The sequence below is a fragment of the Chiloscyllium plagiosum genome, unplaced genomic scaffold, assembly GCF_037043375.1.
Source record: "Chiloscyllium plagiosum isolate Xiang-an unplaced genomic scaffold, Cpla_swu_hap1 HiC_scaffold_48, whole genome shotgun sequence".
NCBI classification, from domain to species: Eukaryota; Metazoa; Chordata; class Chondrichthyes; order Orectolobiformes; family Hemiscylliidae; genus Chiloscyllium; species Chiloscyllium plagiosum.
The window spans coordinates 7,822,568-7,844,424 of NW_028270186.1; positions in this window are offsets into that span (position 1 = coordinate 7,822,568).

Sequence of the window (21,857 nt, forward strand, 5' to 3'; positions counted from 1 at the left end):
TGCCAAGAGCAATGTGGTTGATGCTTCTTTAACTGCCGACTTAGCAATTAGGGAGGGGCAATAGATGCTGGCCTAGCCAGAAATGTCCACATCGTATGAACAACTTAGAAAGAAGCTTCCCAGGTGGAAGTTAAAGTGATGTTTGCTCAACATAGCCTCTTGGGGGAGCTAACGGACAAACCTGCATTGACAACTATTTGGACAATGAACATAGTATCATAATGATCTTGAGGTCTGAAGGCAATTACGTTAGTGACCTTTCGGAGGAAATGTGAACACCCTGGGGATGTTTTTTTTAATGGGGATTTGTTTCGAGTTGGAAAAGCGGGTTTTTTTTGAGCAACTCCAAAAACTGGTGTTACCCCAAAAATAATCTTGTAACAAACTCGCATTGCAAAGATAGTGAGGGAACATGTGACCGTTTTTGAAGTGCAGTAGAACGGATGAAAGAAACAGGTCAACAAGATTGCCAATTGTTTCCAATTATATGTTTACACGCATCTAACTCTGCCAGTGCACTCAACAGCAGCATGCATTCAACCAACATCTTTTAAAATGTAAGATGTTACAATAAGTTGTACCAAGATGTAATCAAATAAGCAAGTAGGAAATGTTAAGGGTGGTTTAAAAAAGAGCTTAGTCCAAAAGCTAAGTTATATAGGAAGCTCTTAAAGGGAAGTCTTAAAGATTAAATCCCCAAAGCCTTGGGGCCCAGGTGAGAAGAGAGGCTCAGCAGCTCTAAATGCAGTTATCTCTCAAAATTGTCAGGTTAATATAGATTGCAGTTGGGACAGTGAAAGGTCATGGGAAGATATGAAAATAAGAATGACCCAGCAACTTAATATATCTGTACATTTCTGTCACCAAATTAAAATTGGATAAATTATATCCAATTACAAGCAAATCAAGTAAGAACAGATAACCTGAATCTTTTTTAAGGAGGTGGTCATACATATTTTGAAAATTGGGAGAAAGTAGAGAGTTTGTCGATTTCACAAGCTTGGTGGAGGAAGATAGATTCACTCTCGATATAACTATGCACACTAGCTGTGTCTCTAACGTGAGTGAGGTGTGTTAAAGCAGCAACAATGAAAAATTCTCAGTACCTTTTGAGAAACATTAAGTTATGCAATTATAGCAATTTCAGATTGCTGCAGTACCCTCTGTATTTCACTGTTATCTTCAAGATTACAATTATGAATCATTTTTCAGAGTCAACTGTGTTGCTGAGACATAGATAAGGAAAGCACAGACATGTACAAAACACATTCTGTATAAACGCTGATAAAAAGAAGCAAAAAATATTGAAAGGGTAAAGTCACTGATACAGAAGGAAGGAAGGAATATTAAGTGAAACTAATTACGGCCGAAACAGATGTAAAACTTCTCAAACCTTGATGACCTGCTTTCTTTTTGGTGATTTACTTTGATTCTCATGCTGCTACCTTCTTGGTGCCTCATCCTAAGGGTCGTTTATGTTGTTTATGAGATCTTGTGTGTACTTTTTGCTGCAATTGCATTTGTTACATGTGTCATTGCTCTTAAAAGAGATGAAAATGTCCTGAAGTGCATGTATTTATTCTTCTTTGTGTGCTTTAAAGTGTGAAATTCAACCATTGAAACCTTTACAGTTAGTGGTCCTGCTTATGCAGAAGAGGATGGGAACTGCTCGTACAGGCAGCACGGTGGCACAGTGGTTAGCACTGCTGTCTCACAGCGCCTGAGACCCGGGTTCAATTCCCGCCTCAGGCGACTGACTATGTGGAGTTTGCACGTTCTCCCCGTGTCTGCGTGAGTTTCCTCCGGGTGCTCCGGTTTCCCCCCACAGTCCAAAGATGTGCAGGTTAGGTGAATTGGCCATGCTAAATTGCCCGTAGTGTTAGGTAAGGGGTAAATGTAGGGGTATGAGTGAGTTGCGCTTCGGCGGGTCGGTGTGGACTTGTTGGGCCGAAGGGCCTGTTTTCACACTGTAATGTAATCTAAAAAAAATCTAATCTCCTTATCCCTATTGCAAGTATTTTGTCAATGTAAGTGATAAAACAGAAGCACATCATTTCATGCAGCCAAGCAAATATTCTGATTCCACTTTGTTTGCAAATTTCTTTGTTGCCTTTTGCTTGATTGTACAAATGTTCCTTTCTTAAGTTATTTGCCATGCAGTACATTCCACAACCTCTCAACCCTTTAAGTGGGAAAGGTTCTCCCACTCTCTCTGTCAAATCTCTTAGGGTTAGTTTTTGTCTCCAGATCCCTTTGTTCTCAGGTGCTCTGTGCAGTCTACTTACTTACTTCTCTGCCTGAAGCCTTCAACATTTTAAATGCCTCCTTCAAATCATCTCTTGATGTCCTTCATTCTAATGGATGATCTAGTTCTCTTGGGTGAACTGTTTGGTCTAATTCTTGGTGGAATATTTTCAGACTTTGAGCAATTCTGAAAGCTGGTGAAGTCTACATGACTGAATTGTACAAATCATTTGGAGAGACAGGAATGATTAGGGATAGTCAGAATGGTTTTGTGTGAGGAGATCATGTCTCACAAATTTGATTGGGTGTTTTGAGGAAGTAACCAAAAAGATTGATGAGGTTAGAGTGCAGTTGGGACATTGTTTTTGTGGACTTTAGTAAAGCCATTGACAGGGTTCCGCATGATAGGATAATTAGTAAAGTTAAATCACTTGGGATTCAGAGTGAGCTTGCCAATTGAATTCAAAATTGGTTTTACAATAGGCGACAGAAGACAATGACAGAGGATTGTTTTGCGCAGTGGAGGCCTGTGACCAGCGATGTACCACAGGGTTTGGTTCTGGGTCCACTTTTGTTTGTCATTTATATAAATCAATTCGATAAAGATATTCAAGGCATGATTAGTAATTTTGTAGATGACACAAAGATTGTTGGCACAGTGGACAGTGAAAAAGGTTACCTTAGATTACAAAGAGATCTTAATCAATTGAACTGGCTTGAAGGTGGAAGACTCAGAGTTGTGGTGGAGGGTTGCCTTTCAGACTGGAGGCCTGTGACCAGAGGTGTGCCACAAGGATCGGTGCTGGGGCCACTGCTTTTCATCGTTTGTTGGCTCAGTGGTTAGCACTACTGCCTAACAGTGCCAGGGACCGAGGTTCGATCCCAACCTCTGGTGACTGTCTGTGTGAAGTTTGCACATTCGCCCCTGTGACTGCGTGGGTTTCCTCCAGGTGCTCTGGTTTTCTCCCACAATCCAAAGATGTGCCAGGTTAGGTGAATTAGCCAAGCTAAATTGCCTATAATGTTCAGGGATGTGTAGGTTAGGTACATTAGTCAGAGGTAGATATAGAATAATAGGGTAGGGGAATAGGGTTACTCATCGGAGGGTCGGTGTGGACTTGTTGGGCCGAAGGGCCTGTTTCCACACAATAGGGATTCTATGGTTAATATAAATTGTTGGTGCAATCTTATGGATAGTACACTGGTCTGTCCATTTGCTTAGCTGAACAGGCTTCATCGTAGACAGTTATGGGCAGACCCTTTAATGAGTCGTTCATGAAGATCCAATTGATTTGGGGTTGAGATTGTCCACAATGTGGAAAATGGTAGAATAATTGTAATGCCACTGGACTAGAAATCCAGTTGCTGATACAATTTAAATTAAATTAATTAACAGAATGTGAAATTGACAGCTCGTGAAGCCAGGAATAGTGACAATGAACCTCTGGCCATGGATGTAAAAATATATCTGGTTCAGGAATGTTCTTCAGGGAAAGAAATCTGTCATTTGACCTGGTCATGTCTACATGTGACTTCAGGTGCACAGTACAGGCAGTCGCTGAGTTACAAATTCCATTCCTGAGTATGCTTGTAAATTGATTTGTTTGCAAATTGGAATGTAATGCCATTTAATATAAAATAGTCATTTCTATGGATGAGAGAATGTTCCCACGTTAGATTCCGAGAATTGCATCTTGTTCATTCGTATGTTCGTAAATCGAGGACTGCCTGTGATGTAACAGACTATTCACTGACCTCTTAAATGTAAACCAGTTAGCTCAAGAGCCGTGGGATGGGAACTTATGATCCCTTGCCAGAGCCACCCACATCCCTTGAAACAATCAAAAATCTGTGCTGTCATCATTTCCATGACTGTTCAGGGAAAAGTTTTGCTTTAACCACATACATGTGGGTCGTAATACAATAATGTCAGAATGTTAGCTTTTCTTCTCAAAAGGTCATCAGCAAACATGGGGGTTTTTATGATCATCTAATAATTTCATTGTCACCATTACTGAAAAGCTTTTTATATCAGATATGCTTCAATCATTTGAATGTACATTCTCCATTTGCTGTTGTGGGATTTGTTCTTAATCTCTGAATTATTTGTATGTCTATTTGATTGCAATATTACTGGATACTGGCATTCATTCAGGTGTTACTTGCGGGACAAACATTTTCTGATATAACAAGAAGATCTGCACCAAAGTGATTTGTTTGCTGTAATATTGTTTGTGGAATTCTGAAGCTATCATCATGTTATTTAAATGGAAGTTCCTTCATTTGCTGCATCCTGCACCAGAGAGATTGAGGATACATGAAAATATGGGTAAATACTGTTGGATTCAGCTACTTGACTGCGGGAGCTGCTCTCGTGATTTTTATACTCTATCATTGCATAATACAGGAGATCTGAGCTTAACTGCAGAGACCAGCTCCCAGCAGATTGCGGTAAGGTTTGGACTGTAACATGGTTGTTCGACCAAATAAAGCCCGATAAGTAAAAGGAGCCCAAACAGTATTACTAATTAATCACTGCTTTAACTTTCACACAGTATACATGCCAAGTGAGAGATCTGGAATGCGAGGAAAAACTGCATGAAAGAATCATTCAAGCCTGACTGATGATCCCTTCAGAAACCAGATTAAGATGTAGCAAGAAGAATCACTTGCCACACAAATCAGGTCAGAGATGCAGATAATGACCAGCTCTGGTATACTGCTCGAGCAAGTTAATTTTTTACTTCATTTTTGAACAGGGTTACTATCTCAGAGTTCTCATAGTTTTGAAAGCACTGTCTTATTGCCTTGAGGTTGTCTTGAGTTGAAAGTTAGGGAAACAAGAATTGATCAATTGGCTCAATGGGCTGAAGAGTGGCAAATGGAATTTAATTTAGTTAAATGTGAGTTATTGCATTTTGGTAAAATGAGAAAGGGCAGGACTTATACAAATAAAAATAGGGCCTTGGGTATAGAACAGAGGGACCTTGGGGTTCAGTACATAATCCTTTGAGGTTTGTGGTGGTGAAGGAGGCATTTAGCATGCTTAGCTTTCTTGTTCAGACCATTGAATTTAGGAGTTGCAACGTCATGTTGGGTTTGTACAGGACGTTGATGAAACCTCTTCTGGAGTACTGTGTCTGGTTCTGTTCCTGCTTTAAGAAGTATATTATTGCACTGGAGAGGGTTCAGAACAGATTTACCTGGATATTGCAGGAGTGGAGAAGTTAGATAGACTGGGACTTTGTTCACTGGAGTGTAAAAGGTTGAGGGCTGACTTATAGGGGTTTATAAAACCATGAGAGGTATAGAGAAGTTAAGTGGCAGGTGTCCTTTTCCTCGGGTTGGGGAAGTTCAAGACTGGGGCACGTATTTTTAAGGTGAGAGGAGAAAGATCAGTAGTTCGTGTGTGGAATGAACTTCCAGAGGATGTAGTGGATGTGGGTACAGTTAGAACATTCAAAAGATATTTAGATAAAGACATGAATAGTAAATTTAGGAGGGATATGGGCCAAGTGCAGACAGGGGCTATTTTAGTTTGGGATTATGGTTGACATGGATTGGTTGGACTGAAGGGTCTGTTTCTGTGCTGTATAACTCTTTTACACATAGCAAGGACAGGTGATGTTGGAGACATGCTTCATTTTCCAGGTTCCAGGGATGAGCAATAGCTGGGTGGACTGAGATGTTAGGCTTATGATGCTAAAAGTACAAGAAGGCTCAGAGAATTGATAGAATGACTTGAAATGATGAAACATTTGGATAAGAGTAAATAAAAGTCAACATGAAAATCATAAAAATAAGTTGTTTCCATTAGCTGAAGTGTTGACAGCCCAAGGAAAATATTTTTGTCTGCAATGATTGGTTAGCACTTGAAATGCACAACCTGACAGGGTGCTGGAAACAGAATCAATTACTTTCAGAAGGGCATGGATAGATGCTTGAAGCAGAAAATATTTCAAGGATATGGGTGAAGATCAAAGAGTAGAGTAACTGCATTCGTCTTCAAAAGAATTGGTACACATTTGATAGGCCAAATAGCTTGTTTCTGCGTTTTTTCAATCAGTCACTCTCGGATAGGGACATTTCAAGCAGAACATATCTGCCAAAACACTCAGCTGAGCACATGCAGATCAAAGCAAGGAAAGATATCTTATTTGACCTCAAGTGGTCTCCATCCCAGACTGGATTATCTTCCTTTTGCTTATAACATTGCACACCTTCCCCACCTTGCATTTCATGCAGACAGCCCCTTCAGAGATAAATATCAATTTATCCAATGTCTTGTTCACCTCACCACACCAAGTCCCACCCACCTGTTAGTCATGTCCTTCCTGACCAAGATTGGCTCTGAACACATTCAGTTTAATAGTGTCATCTTCACATTTGAATGTCTTCATAGTCCAAGCCTTTTTTAGAACTGTTCACCAACCACAACCACCCACTTGTCTGACTCCATCCTTTTATTAACTTTCCCATGCTTAACTGAAGGGCATGTTGTCAATGTGGTTTACCAGGGTACTGCATTTCCTTACCATTGCACTGTCCTCTGCATGTTAATTAGCCTATCTTAAATCTATTTCTGTGATACTCATACCTTTTCATGTCAGCAAGATTGCGGATTCAAGTTCCACTCAAGGACATGCAGCACAGTAGTTAAGGCTGATCCTCTATGGAGAGTGCTGCACTATAAAAGATACTAAGTTTCAGGTCAAACCAAAAATCTAAGGCCTCACCTGCCCTCTCAAGCAGATATTAAAGGATGTGTAGCATTCTTTCAAAAAGAACAGGTGAGTTAATTCCTGAGGGTATGTTATGCCTGAGTCAACATTTTTTAAATCTTGATTATTTCACTATTCTCACATCACTGTCTGTGGGACCTTGACGTGTGCAGAAGAATTGCCATATTTCCTAAGTTTTAACAGTGACTATACTTCAAAGAATATGGGCGGCACGGTGGCACAGTGGTTAGCACTGCTCACAGCAGCAGAGACCCGGGTTCAATTCCCACCTCAGGCGACTGACTGTGTGGAGTTTACACATTCTCCCCATGTCTGCGTGAGTTTCCTCCGGGTGCTCCGGTTTTCTCCCACAGTCCGAAAATGTGCAGGTTAGGTGAACTGGCCATGCTAACTTGCCCGCAGTGTTAGGTGACGGGGTAAATGTAGGGGAATAGGTCTGGGTGGGTTGCGCTTTGGTGGGCCGGTGTGGACTTGTTGGGCCGAAGGGCCTGTTTCCATACTGTAAGTAATCTAATCTAAGTAATGTAAGTGCTTCTGATTGTAACATGTTTTGGAGCATCCAGTAGCCATGAAAGGCGCTACAAAAATACAACTTTTTTTTCTTTATCCCTTTGTGTCCCAGCATTCATTTGTTTGAAGATAACTCTGCAAAGTTCCTTGGGACTGTTCTTGTTACGAAATCTCCTCAAAACGTTGAGTGTGGATGAGTGCATGATATTGCAGCAGTGGTCATAGATCAGCTTTAAGATTGTGTAGACATGGACAGTATAAACATGGAATTATTTGTAAAAGTGCTCTCATTGATAAAATGTCAGCACTGCATCCACAACAGGATATTTTTGCTTTTCAACTCTTTGAACACGCTGTCAGATTAGATTCCAAGGACATTGGACCCAACAACTAATCTACAAATTTGGCTCCAGGAAATTCATTTCCATGCAAAGGGTTGTCTTATATTTAGATCTCTGATGTAACAAAACTGTCACTGACCCTGTCTTCAGTCTGAGCCAGGAATGAAACCTCTTGTTATTATCCTTTCATGCAAACTGAAATACACATTTGTGAATAGCCAGTGGTCACGATAAGAAAAAGGCTAGGTCCATAAAGTCAGGATACACTTATGAACAAACTGATGCACCAGAATGCAAAGACTTTGGGAAATAATGAGTTGGAGTACAAGATTGTTTGCAAAGTTTTGAGAGTGTACAAGATGGCGGACTTAGAAGAGAAGAAAATCCACTGAAGCATTGGTCATAAAAACTAAAATATTGATCAGAGAATGGCAAGCTAATCAAGAGACTTGCTTGAGACAGAGACTATCTTACATCTCATGCAACCTTTTTGTGAATGAAGATATCCCCAGTTGAAAGATGCGTTTCCCTGTGATTGGACTGTCCTCCAGCTCTACACCCTGTGGGATCTTTGTGCTCCTCCAGATTTGTCTCACGTGTCCCATTGCACTGTACAGCCATCCACTCCCTCCACTCCAACCCCATTTTCCCCATCAAATCACTGGACAAGGTCGGGTATTGGGGGTGCAGTGTTAGCATGGGGTACCAACCTCTACCTCGCTGAAGTCAGATGCCAACTCACTGGCACTACCTACTACCCCCTCGACCATGACCCCATCTCTCGTCACCAAAAGATCATCTCCCAAACCATCCACCTTTATCACCTCAGGGGATCTCCCATCCACAGCTTCCAACTTCATTGTTCCCCAACCCCACGCCACCCAGTTCTACCTCTTATGGAAAATCTGCAAACCTGACTGCCCTGGGCGACCTATTGTCTCCATCTGCTCCTGCTCCTCTGAACTCATCTCATGTCTCAACTCCGTCTTGTTCCCCTTTGGTCCAGGAACTCGCCACATACATTCGGAGCACCACTCACGCCCTCCACCACCTCCATGACTTTTGATTCCCTGGCACCCAACATCTCATCGTCAGCATAGACATCCAGTCCCTGTGCCCATCCCTCCTCCGTGGTGAAGGCCTCCAAGGCTTTTGTTTCTTCTCCCACCGACCTAACCAGTGCCCCTCCACTGACACACTCACTCAAATGGTGGAACTTGTCCTCACCCTCAACAACTTCTCCTTCGAATCCTCCCACTTCATTAAGACCCGAGAGGTAGCCATGAGCACCCGTCTAGGCCCCAGCCATGCCTGCCTCTTCACAGGGTACACTGAACAGTCTATCTTCCATAGTTACACTGGCACCATCCTCTACCTTTTTCTCTGCTACATTGATGACAATATTGGCACCGCCTTGTGCTTTCACGAGGAGGTTGAACAGTTCATCAACTGCACTAACACCTTCCACTCTGACCTTAAGTTCACATGGACCATCTCTGACACCACCCCTTCCTGGATCTCTCCGTTTGACGAGAATTGATTAGATTCCCAACAGCGTGGAAACAGGCCCTTTAGCCCAACAAGTCCGTCTCCATCTCCAGCAACGAACTCAACAAGGACATCTATTTCAAACCCACTGACTCCCAAACCTACCATGACTACATTTTCTCCGACCCCATATCCTGAAAAAATGCGATTCCCTTACTCCCAATTCCTTTATTGCTGCTCTCTATGCTTCCAGGAGGCGCAATTCCATCCCAATGTCTTCCTATTTCAGGGACCGCAGTTTATCCTCCCATGTGATCAACATTGCCCTCCGTCACATCTCCTCTATTTCCTGTACCCCCACCCTCAAACCCCACCCCTTCAACCTGTGGTCCTCCCCTTCCACCCACTAATTCCGGATGCAGCGCATTATCCTCCACCATTTCTGCCACATACAGTCAGCTCCCAAAAATATATTTCCCTCTCCACCATTATCTGCGTTCCACAGAGACCATTCGCACCGCGACTCCCTTGTGAGGTCCACTCCCTCCTCCAATCCACCCTCCACATCTGACACGTTCACTTCTGCCGCACAAAATGTAAAACCTGCACCCATATGCCCCCTCACCTCTGTCCAAGGCCTCAAAGGATCTTTTCACATCCAGCAGAGATTTTCCTGAACATCCACCCATCTCATTTACAGCGTCCATTGTTCTCAATGTGGTCTCCCCTACATCAGGTGGACAGGACACCAACTCGCAGAACTTTTCAGGGAACATCTCTGGAAAACATGCACCAAACAATCCCACCACCCTATGGCCGACCACTTGAACTCCCTCGCCCACTCTCCCAAGACACCTGCCAACTACAGGAAGAACTCCTCAGCTTGCGCCTTGGGTCCCTTCAACCACACAGCATCAACATTACTTCATCAGTTTTCAAATCCCCCTTCTTCCGACCTCATCCCAGATCCAACCCTCCAACTCGGCACCGCCTTCTTGACCTGCCCTACCTATCTATCAACCTTCCCATCTATCCGCACCACCTTCCCCACTGACATATCACTATTACTCCCCACCTGCATCCTCCTATCACCTTCCCACCTATCTTCCCCCCCCCCCCCCCCCCCCCAGTCCCATCCACATCCCTTAGTTTTCTCTCATGCCCCTTCCACCTCCACATTTGTGATGTTGACTCCTGCTCCTCAAATGCTGCCTGACCTGTGCTTTTCCAGCGTCACCCTTTTCGACCCTGTCCCCATTTGTCAACTTTCCAACATCTCCCTGTGCAGCTAGCTGCCAGGTTTGGTTTGTTACAGAAAAACTGCTGGAATCTAAGGGAGACAAGCAGGAAGCTGGGAGAACACAGCAAGCCAGACACTACCAGAAGGTGGACATGTCTGTGTTTTGGGTGTAACCCTTCTTCAGGACTGGGGGTGAATGTGAGGGGAGTTGCAGATAAAGGGGATGGAAGGGTGGCATTTTGGTTTGCTCCTCGGAAGTATCATGGAATGTTTTCATATTTTAAAGGTAGTGTAGAAATGTAATTTGTTTCTGTATTTTGTGGACTTGGACTTCATTGAAGTGCAATAAAGCAGACAGCACATTTGGAGTCAAATATCTGAGGCATCCTAAGAAGGAGAATGATATCGGGTGAGGGCAGGAGGTCTAATGTCTAAAGCCTCTGTGTCTAATCTCACAGCTAGATGCTTTTACAAACTTGTCAGCGCTCCTTGTATGCAGCAGTAACATAATATTCCAATGGAGGGAGCATGCTAGCTGTGTATAATTTTTTTCTTTCTGAAGTCTGAAGCCAGCAATTTAACTGGGTTAAAGTTCAGTTTTTCTTTAAGCTGTTCTTGCTTTCATTCTCTAATTAAGGTTTAATGAAGCTGAGAAACGTGCTTTTTTAAAAAAAAATCATTTGGAATGTATTTTGGACCTCCTAAATCTCTTCACTATGTCTCATATTGCACAACACATCAAGCAGTCATTTTAAAGTAAAAAACCGAAAAAAACTGTGGATGTTGTAAATTAGAAACTAAAACAGAAGTTGTTGGAAAGGCTCAGCAGGTCTGGCAGCGTCTGTGAAGAGAAATCAGAGTTGACGTTTCAGATCTGGTCACTTTCCCTCAGAACTGAGGAAAGGACATTGGAACCAAAACTTTAACTCTGATTTCTCTTCACAGATGCTGCCAGACCTGCTGAGCTTTTCCAGCAACTTCTGTTTTTGTTTTCTGTCATTTTAGAATATACTGTCAATACCAGAATGTTAAAGCATAGGTCTTATCACAGTTTTCCTTCCAGCTAACACCACTATTTCTTAACAGAACATAAATGCATCAACCAAATGCAACACAGCATACAAGTTGAGTAAATTTCTCTTGGTTTTCTGCTTCCAATCCACCCAGGTGAAGCAACACACACTAGCTACACAGGAAAATTGCTCAACCGACCTTCAGACATTGACCGGGTAAGGACAGCTGTCTCCACACTGCCCCATCAAACATTCCCAGGACAGGTACAGCTCTATATTCTTTTTAACTCAAAGTAAAGCTGCCTCAACACTGTCCTCATTAAACACCCACAGACTGGAGTTAGATACGGTGTAAAATGCCTTCTTTGCCTTTTAAACTGAAAGTAAAGTTCCTTGTACTGTTTTCAGCCACAAGTAAAGCTCACAGCTTCCATCAAACTGTCCCTAGACAAAGACAGCACAGGGCCCAATACGGAGTCTCGTGCTGTCTATTCTTTTAAATTGAAATTAAAATTTCTTTTATGCTTTTGGACTGAAATTAAAGCTCCCTTAACACTGCTCTTAAAAAAAACAATTCCAGAACAGGGACAGCCCAAGGCTAGATATTGTTTTAAATTGAAAATAAAACTCTCTCTACTCTTTTAAAACTGAAAGTTGAGCTTCCTCGATATTGTCCCAATAAAACACTCCAAGGATGGGTGGAGTATAGGGTTAGATAGTGTGTAAAGCTCCCTTTCCTTTTATTTAAATTACAAGTAACAGATAGTTCTGTTATGACATGCATTTTGTCAATGCAATTTTGCTGTAATGTGATTGATAAATTCAGGACGCTGTTTCTACAGCGCAAACTTTTAAAACGTGTGTTGGCTGTAACGAGATTGTTGTGCCAACACTTTAAGCACATTTTCTAAAGCACGAATTTTCTATAGCGCCGGCTTGCACCAGAACACAACCATCATATTATAGAAAAACTGATTGTAAATCTTCCCTCTTCATTAAACACTGAGGACAGGGCCAGCAAAGGTTAGATACAGAGTAATGCTGTCTCAACTCTTGTAAACAGAAAGTAAAGCACTCTCTAATGCTTAAAACTGAAAGTAAAGCTTTCCTTGCACTGTCCTCTCCTTGCACAGGCAGAGCATGGGGTCAGAAACAGAGTAAATCTCCCTCTTGTGCTAACTCAGGAAAGCTGACTGGACAGGAACATTATTTGGTGCCACACTCTAAAATGGAGCCACTATTCATGCCATACATCGGCTATTCTCAGCCGGGGACAGAGCGTTCTCCAGACCCATCCAAGGATCGTTTTTTCATAAAGGGGTGATGTGATGAGTTTCACTGGGCAGGCCATTGCGTGTTGTCAAGGGAACTCTTACTCAACAAATTCCATGAGGAAATAGTGATGTCTCATGGGTCTTGTAGGGTTATCACACTCTATTGTTTTAAGCAGAAAGTTGAGCTGCCTCAACACTATCCCTCAGAATCTTGCAGGACCGATTCAGCGTGGCGTTGGATAGAGTAAAGCTCCTCTACACTTTGTGCATCAAACACTCCTTGGATGGGACAACACAAGGCGAGATTAAGCTCGTTCTACTTATTTAAACAAAACATAAATGTAGTGATTGAGACTAGGTTAGTCAGGTGAACCTTTCAGAATCTGAGTTCCCTGATTGAGGTTGTTCACCTGTTCAAATCAGGGAGCCCTGGCTGACAGATATAAACAGGAGTGTCACGGTGGCACAGTGGTTAGCACTGCTGCCTCGCAGCGCCAGAGACCCGGGTTCAATTCCCGACTCAGGCGACTGACTGTGTGGAGTTTGCACGTTCTCCCCGTGTCTGCGTGGGTTTCCTCCGGGTGCTCCGGTTTCCTCCCACAGTCCAAAGATGTGCAGGTTAGGTGAATTGGCCATACTAAATTGCCAGTAGTGTTAGGTAAGGGGTAAATGTAGGGGTATGGGTGGGTTTCGCTTCGGCGGGTCGGTGTGGACTTGTTGGGCCGAAGGGCCTGTTTCCACACTGTAATCTAATCTAATCTAATCTAATGTATCTGCTCACTCTGAGAATTGGCTCTGAGGAAACTCACTCAGTGACAAGAACTCTCTGCATGTAGGTAAAGGGTGACCTGGTGACAGGATAAACGGCCTGTGTGGAGTTATTTCAATAAACCTCCCTCCATCAAACACTCCCGGGGAGGTACAGTATGTGGTTAGATGCAGAAATTGACATAGAGATGCAAAGAAAGCTTCCTGTATACTGTCCCAATCAAACAATCCTCAGAACATGGGGTTTTCAATGAGTGAAAGTTTGTCACACTGTTTGTTGACAGACGTCTTTTCAAATCAATTTGTACAAATGAAGCTGTTGTCTAATTTGATTTCTTAAAACTCTTGTGCGGAATTTAGCATTCCATTTGTTGTCCATACTTAATAGCCCTTCAGAAATTGGTAGTGAGCCACTGCAATCCACTTGTTCTCAGTACGCAGGCAATGCAATGAGGAAGTTCCAGTATTTTGATTGACGGCAATACAATGTCAAATCAGGACAATATGTGGCTTGGAGGGGAACTATGGTGGATTTTTGATCTGTCTGCTGCCCAAGTCCTACTCGATATTGTGGACCTTCTTGAGTTGCTGCAGTATGTCTCGAAGATGCTGCAGATTGCTGTGATTGTTCCATCAGTGGTGACAAGATTGTTTGTTCAAGGTCATGGATGGAATGCTCAACAAGTTCTGCCCAAGATGATAGATTTCTTGAGCATTGTTCGAGCCATAGTTATCCAGGCAAGTGAGTATTCTATTCCACCTCTGACTTCTGCATTGCAGATGCATTGGTGTTAATTTTCCAAAATTCCCAGATTCTGGAAAGGTTTCATTGGATTAGAAAATAGAAAACAAAATCCTTCTATTCAAGAAGGGACGAAGGCAGAAAACAGGAAACTACCCCGGGGAAGCTGTTATAATTTAATATTAAACAGATATCATTGCACACTGAGAAAAACACAAGGTAGTTGGGGTGGCAGTATGGTTTCATCAAAGGCAAATGATATGTGACCAATTTATTGGTATTCTTCAAAGGAATAGCTTGTCATATGGATCAAGTGGAGCTTACAGATGTATGACATGGATTTCTGGGGGGCAGTTGATAAATTGTCATGTCAAAGGTTATCACATAAAATGAGAGCTCGTGGTGTAGGGGTTTCGTTTATTAAATTGGCTTGAAGATTGGCTAAATGGCAGAAAACAGAGTGTACATAAATTGGTCTTTGTCTGATTGATAAGACTTGGTGAGTTATGCCCATACGGCGCCTGTGCTTGTGCAATGTATCAGTGAATTCCATAAGGGTTGCAACGGCAAAGTAGCAAAATTCATAGACAACACCAAGATAAGTACTTTGTGAAAAAGACATAAGGAAGTTGCAGATGGATAAAGTTAGATTGACTGGGCAATGTGACCGATATGGCATTTATGGGAAAATGTGAAAATGTTCACTTTCGTTGGAAGAATGCGAAAGCAAACTGTTATTTTAATGGAAAACAGAGTCTGCATTCTGACATGCAGAGGGATTTAGGTGTTCTCGTGTGTGAATCCACAAGACAATAAGGTATGGGCACAGAATTAGGCCATTTGGCCCATCTAGTCTGCTCCACCGTTCAATTATGTTTAATTATGTTTCTTAACACCATTCTCCTGCTTTCTCCTGGTATCCCTTAGCAAGCAAGAACCTATCTAGCTCTGTCTTTAAGACACAATGACTTTGCCTCATCAGCCCTCTGCAGCAAAGATTTCTTAGATTCACGACTGAATGGCTGAAGAAATTCCTCTTCACGTTAGTTCTGAAGGGTTCTCCATTCACTCTGAGGCTGTGTTCGTTCATCCTAGTCTCTCCTTCTAGTGGAAACATCATCTGCACATCCATGCTATCCAGGCCTCTCAGTATTTGGTAAGTTTCAGTGAGATCCTCCCTCATCCTTCTAAACACTGTCAAGTACATAAAGTCGTATAGATGTACAGCTTGGAAATAGACCCTTCGTTCCAACTCGTCCATGCCGACCAGATATCCCAACCCAATCTAGTCCCACCTGCCTGCACCCAGCCCATATCCATCTAAACTCTTAGTATTTGTATACCCATTCAGATGCCTTTTAAATGTTGGGATTGTGTTAGCTTTGACAACTTCCTCTGGCAGCTCATTACATACATGTATCATCCTCTGCGTGAAAAAGTTAGCCCTTAGGTCTCTCTCATATCTTTCCCCTCTCACACTAAACCTATGCCCTCTCGTTCTGGGCTCCCCCACCCCAGGGAAGAGACTTTGTCTATTTATCCTACCCATGTCCCTCATGATTTGATAAAACTCCTCAACTGCTCCTCATATGATAAGCCCTTGATCCTCAGGATCATTCTTGTGAACCTCCTCTAGATGGAACTCCTCCTCCAACACCAGCATATCCTTACTGAGATGCCAAGCACAAAACTGATCACAATATTCCAAATGCAATCTGACCAAAGCTTTTTATGGCCTCGACATTACATCTCTGCTCTTGTATTCTGGCTCTCTTGAAATGAATGCTAACATTGCATTTGCGTTCCTCATTGCCAGCTGAACCTGCATTTTATTTATAAGGGAATCCTGAATTAGGACTCCCAAAATGCTTTGAGCTTCAGATTTCCAAAGCCTTTCCCTGTTAAGAAAATAGTTTATGCCTCTTCATAATAAGTTGCATAACCTCATGCTTTTTCACATTGTATTCCATCTGCCACTCTCCTCACCTTTCCAAGTCCTCTGCAGCCTCCCCATTTTCTCAATATTCCCTGCTTCTCCACCTGTCTTGGGTCATTTGTGAACTTAGTAAAATGTCCTCCATTCCTTTGGCTCGACCATGAATGTGTAATGTTGTCGTACCAACACTGACCCCTGTGGAACTCCACTGGTCATTGCTGCCATTCTGAAAAAGACCCCTTTATCCCCCCACTGTACTTTCTGCTGGTCAGCCAATCCTGTCTCCCTGCCAGTACGTTGCTTTGAATGCCACGTGTTCTTATTTATAGCCTGTTGTATCAGAGGCCTTCTGGAAATCTAAATAGATCGAATCCACTGGCTGTCTTTTGTCTAACTTGCTTGTTCTCTCCTCAAAGAATTCTGACACATTTATCAAGTATGCCCTCCCCTTGACGATGCTGGGCTGACTCATCCATATTTTAGGTTAGTGGTACTGGAAGAGCACAGCAGTTCAGGCAGTATCCAAGGAGCTTCGAAATCGACGTTTCGGGCAAAAGCCCTTCATCAGGAATAAAGGCAGTGAGCCTGAAGCGTGGAGAGATAAGCTCGAGGAGGGTGGGGGTGGGGAGAAAGTAGCATAGAGTACAATGGGTGAGTGGGGGAGGGGATGAAGGTGATAGGTCAGGGAGGAGAGGGTGGAGTGGATAGGTGGAAAAGGAGATAGACAGGTAGGACAAGTCCGGACAAGTCATGGGGACAGTGCTGAGCTGGAAGTTTGGAACTAGGGTGAGGTGGGGGAAGGGGAAATGAGGAAACTGTTGAAGTCCACATTGATGCCCTGGGGTTGAAGTGTTCCGAGGCGGAAGATGAGGCGTTCTTCCTCCAGGCATCTGGTGGTGAGGGAGCAGTGGTGAAGGAGGCCCAGGACCTCCATGTCCTCGGCAGAGTGGGAGGGGGAGTTGAAATGTTGGGCCACGGGGCGGTGTGGTTGATTGGTGCGGGTGTCCCAGAGATGTTCCCTAAAGCGCTCTGCTAGGAGGCGCCCAGTCTCCCCAATGTAGAGGAGACCGCATCGGGAGCAACAGATACAATAAATGATATTAGTGGATGTGCAAGTAAAACTTTGATGGATGTGGAAGGCTCCTTTAGGGCCTTGGATAACTGCTGTGCTCTTCCAGCACCACTAATCCAGAATCTGGTTTCCAGCATCTGCAGTCATTGTTTTTACCTCATCCATATTTTACTAAGCACTTCCAAGTCCACCGTAATCCCATCCGAAATAAGAGACTAAAAGCTTACCAACAACCAAGGACAGGCCTGCCAGTCTATAGTTTACTGTCTTCTGCCTCCCTACCTTCTTAAACAGGGGTCTTAAATTAGCCATTTTCCTGTCCTCTGGGACCACCTCTGACTCCTTTGATTCCTGGATGATCACCAATGCCTCTACCGTCTCCTCAGCTAACTTCTTTAGAACTCTAGCGTCAAGTCCATTTATCCATCTTTTCCTCAGTGATAGCCACTTTGCTCACCTTTGGAAACCGAGGTGTTGAAGTTCTGATATGCTTCTGATGTCTTCTATCCTGAAAATTGATGCAAAGGTACCGACCTAGTTCCTCTACCATTTTTTTTTTGCTTTCCCCCTTAATGTTTCTCCAGCCTCATTTTCCCATGGTCCAGTGTCCACACATGCCTCTCTCTTAGCTTTTAAAAATGTTGAAAAAACTCTTGCAAGCTTCTTTTAAATTGCCAGTTAGCTTATTCTTAGATTTCAACTTCTTACCATCTTATTGCTTTTTTAGTTAACCTCTGCTGGTTTTCAAAGCACCAATCCTTTCTAGAGCTCTTCACACGAATTCTCACCACATTCTGTGCTTTTACATTTGCTTTTATGCTGTTCCTGACTTCCCTTGTCAGCCATGGTTGCCTTGTTCTTCCCTGAGTCGAAGAGTGTGGTGTTGGAAACGTCAGCCAGTCAGGCCGCATCTAAGGAGCAGAAGAATTGACGTTTTGAGCATAATCTGTTCATCAGGAATGAGGAGCTGGCCCAAGGGGGCTGAGAGATAAATGGGAGGGGTGTGTGTCTGGGGGCAAGATAGATGAGCATGCGATAGGAAGATGATATTGGGGGTGAGGGTGATCGGTTGGAGAGGAGGATGGGTGGGAAGGCCATCCTTTATTCCTAATTCCTCTGCCTCTGCCGCACCTGCTCCCAGGAGGCCCAATTCCACCACAGGACGTACCAGATGGCATTCTTCAAAGACGACAATTTCCCCTTCCACATGGTCGACAGTGCCCTCTACCGCATCTCCTCTGCTTCTTGTACCTACACCCTCGAACCCCTCCTCTCCAACCACAACAAGGACAGAACCCTCTCAGACCTCCCACCCCACCAACCACCGGATATATCACATTAACCTCCACCATTTCAGCCACCTACAAACACTCTCCACCACCAGAGATATATTTCCATCCCACCCCTATCTGTGTGCCATAAAGACGATTCCCTCCGTGACTAATTTGTTAGGTCCATGCGCACCACCAATCCACCTTCCCCTGCCACCTGCAAAACCTGTGCCCACAGCTCCCCCCTTACCACCTCCCAAGGCTCCAAAGGAGCTTTCCACATCTGTCAGAGGTATATCTGCACTTCCACACACGTCCTCTACTGTATCCGTTGCTCCCGATATTGTCTCCTGTACACTGGGGAGACAGGGCGCCTACTTGCGGAATGCTTTAGAGAACATTGCTGGTGTACACACAAAAACCACCCGACCGCCCTGTGGCCAAACACTTTAACTCCCCCTCCCACTCCGTGAAGAACATGCAGGTCCTGGGCCGCTTCCACAGCCAAACCCTTATCACCCGACACCTGGAGGAAGAACGCTTCATCGCTTCATCTTCCGCCTTGGGACCCTCCAACTAAATGGGCTTAAGGCGGATTTCATCAGTTTCCTCATTTCTTCCCCCCCCCCCCACCCTAAGCCAGATGCAACCTTCCAACTTGGCACTGTCCTACATGTCCATTTTCCTTCCCACCTATCTGCTCCACCCTCTTCGACTTAACACCTCCACTCCCAACTTCATCTACCTATTGCATTCTCAGCTACCTTCCCATTTATCTCTCAGCCTCCTTGGGCCACCTCCTCATTCCTGACAAAGAGCTTGTGCTAGAAACATCAATTCTCCTGCTCCTCAGATGTTGTCTGACTGGCTGTGCTTTTCAAACACCAAACTCTTTGCCAATGCTGGAGATCAGAGTCAATGCTCACTTTCTCCCAGTTGATTGTCCTTCCCTTTGCATGTTTCTTCATTTTTGGGATGAACTTCTGCTCGGTTTCCCAAATTGCCCTCAGAAATTCCTGCCATTGCTGCTACCCTGTCTTCCCAACGAGGCTCTCCTTCCAAACAGCTCTGGCCAACATTTCCATCATGTTTTTGTAATTACCTTCACTTAATTGTAATACTGTTCCATCTAATTCCAGCTTCTATCTCTCAAACTGCAGGGTGAATTCTATCACATTATGGTCACTACTCCCTCGGGGTTTCTTCACCTTATACTTATTGCTTTAATATGCTTACTTAACCATCACCAAATCCACGAGCTTATGGACTCTACCACAAGCTACTCCAAAAAAGCATTTCATCAACATTGCACAAATTCCTTTTCTTCATATCTGCTACCATCCTAATGTTCCCAGTCCACCTGCATTTTTAAGTACTCCATGATTATTGTATTAATGCCTTTTCTATGTCTGATGTGTTTTCTTCCCCCCACATCCTGACTCCTGCTAGGAAGCATGTAAACAACTCCTGAAGGGAGGCCCCCCCCACCATCTCCTGCCCTTTAGATAGGATGCGTATCCTTGGATATTTAGTTCCCGTCTCAGCTACATCTCTATGATACCCACAACATTTTGCCTCCAATCTGTGCTCCACGCCCATTTACCTTCTTTCATATACTGCATACATTGAAGTAGAATGCCATCAGTGCTGTGTTGACTGTCCTCCTTCTCATAGTTCCCCCCTCTTCTGCTGTGCCTGAAGTAAGATTGTCAACCTTTTCCATACCGTCTGTCCTATTACTTATTTTGGAAACTTTAATGATCTGTGCTGGGCTCCACACCCGACCCCCTTTAACGTTTTCCCTACTTTACCTTGTAACTCAACCACCCACCCACCCACCCACCCCACTCCCTACTACTTAGTTTAAAGCCCGATCCAACAATCCTAGCTAGTTATGTGATTCACCAGGACTCTAGACCCAGCATGAATTCAGGTAGAGCCTATTTCTCCCACGCCAGTCTTTCGGTCACATGTTTCCTTCTTGAATCTTGTTTACTCTGTATCAGTTTGCTTGTAGCTCAGACAGCAATCCAGAGATTATTTCCTTTTTGGTTCTGCTTTTTAATTTAACCCCAACTTGCTCATATTTCCTCAGTGGAACTTCTTTCCTCTTACTATCTATTTTGTTGGCACCAATGTGAACCACGACAACTGGATCTTCCCCATCCCACTCTAGGTTCCTCTGCAGCCCAGATGAGAGATACTGAACCAAGACATCAGGCAGGCAACACATCCGTCCATAATCTCGATTCTGTCCACAGAGAGCAGTGTCTGTTCCCCTGACTATACGCTTCACCATTATAACTGCACTTATCCTTTCTCCCCCATTTTGAATGACTCTTTTCCCATGGTGCAATGGTCTGTTTGCTCATCCTCCTGACAGCTCCTGCTTTCACGTAAACAGCGAGCAAGAATCTCAAACATGTTAGAAAAGCTCAAAGGCTGAGGCCCCTTCAGGACTACCTTTTGAATCGCTCTACCTGCCTTGCAAGTTGTCTCATTCTCTTGTCCCTGACCACTGACCAAACTCGAGGTAGTTCATCGAAACACACCATCTATATAACTCTCCCCATCCTGAATGTGTTGCAGTGTGCACAGCTCTGACTTGAGCTCATCAACTCTGAGCCGGAGTTCCTCAAGCTACCAACACTTCCTACAGATGTGGTCGTGATGAACCACAGTGAGGTCCAACAGCTCCCACATCACACTCTTACAATACACCTCCTGGCACTGCTTCTCTATTTTATTTACTTAGTTCTTAATTTGATTTTTAAAAATTTTCTATTGGTCTTCTAGTTTGTAACCTGTAAATATTTCCCCTGCTTAGTTTCAATCTGAAAGTAACCTACGATAGTCCAATTAGTAGCTATCACCAAACAATGGTGCAGTTTACTTATGATGTCATTCTTCTGTCAGGCTCCTGACCCTGGGCTTTAATCTGTCTTGTTTTAAAGAAACTTCGAAATTATGAGCCAAAAAACAAAAAAAAATGGTCACTTCCCCTCTGCACTCACTCAGGCTATGTCTCACTCAGGATGTGATGTCTCCTTCCTGAACGCATGAAGCTTTCTGATCCACTGGGTCACAACAGATTTGTATGCAGGTAAAGCAAACAATTAAGAAGGTTCAAGGGTTGCTCCTCTTTGTTGCATGAATCGAACATAAAAGTATGTGTCTTGTGCTTCAGTTATACAGGGCATTGGTGAGATCAGAACA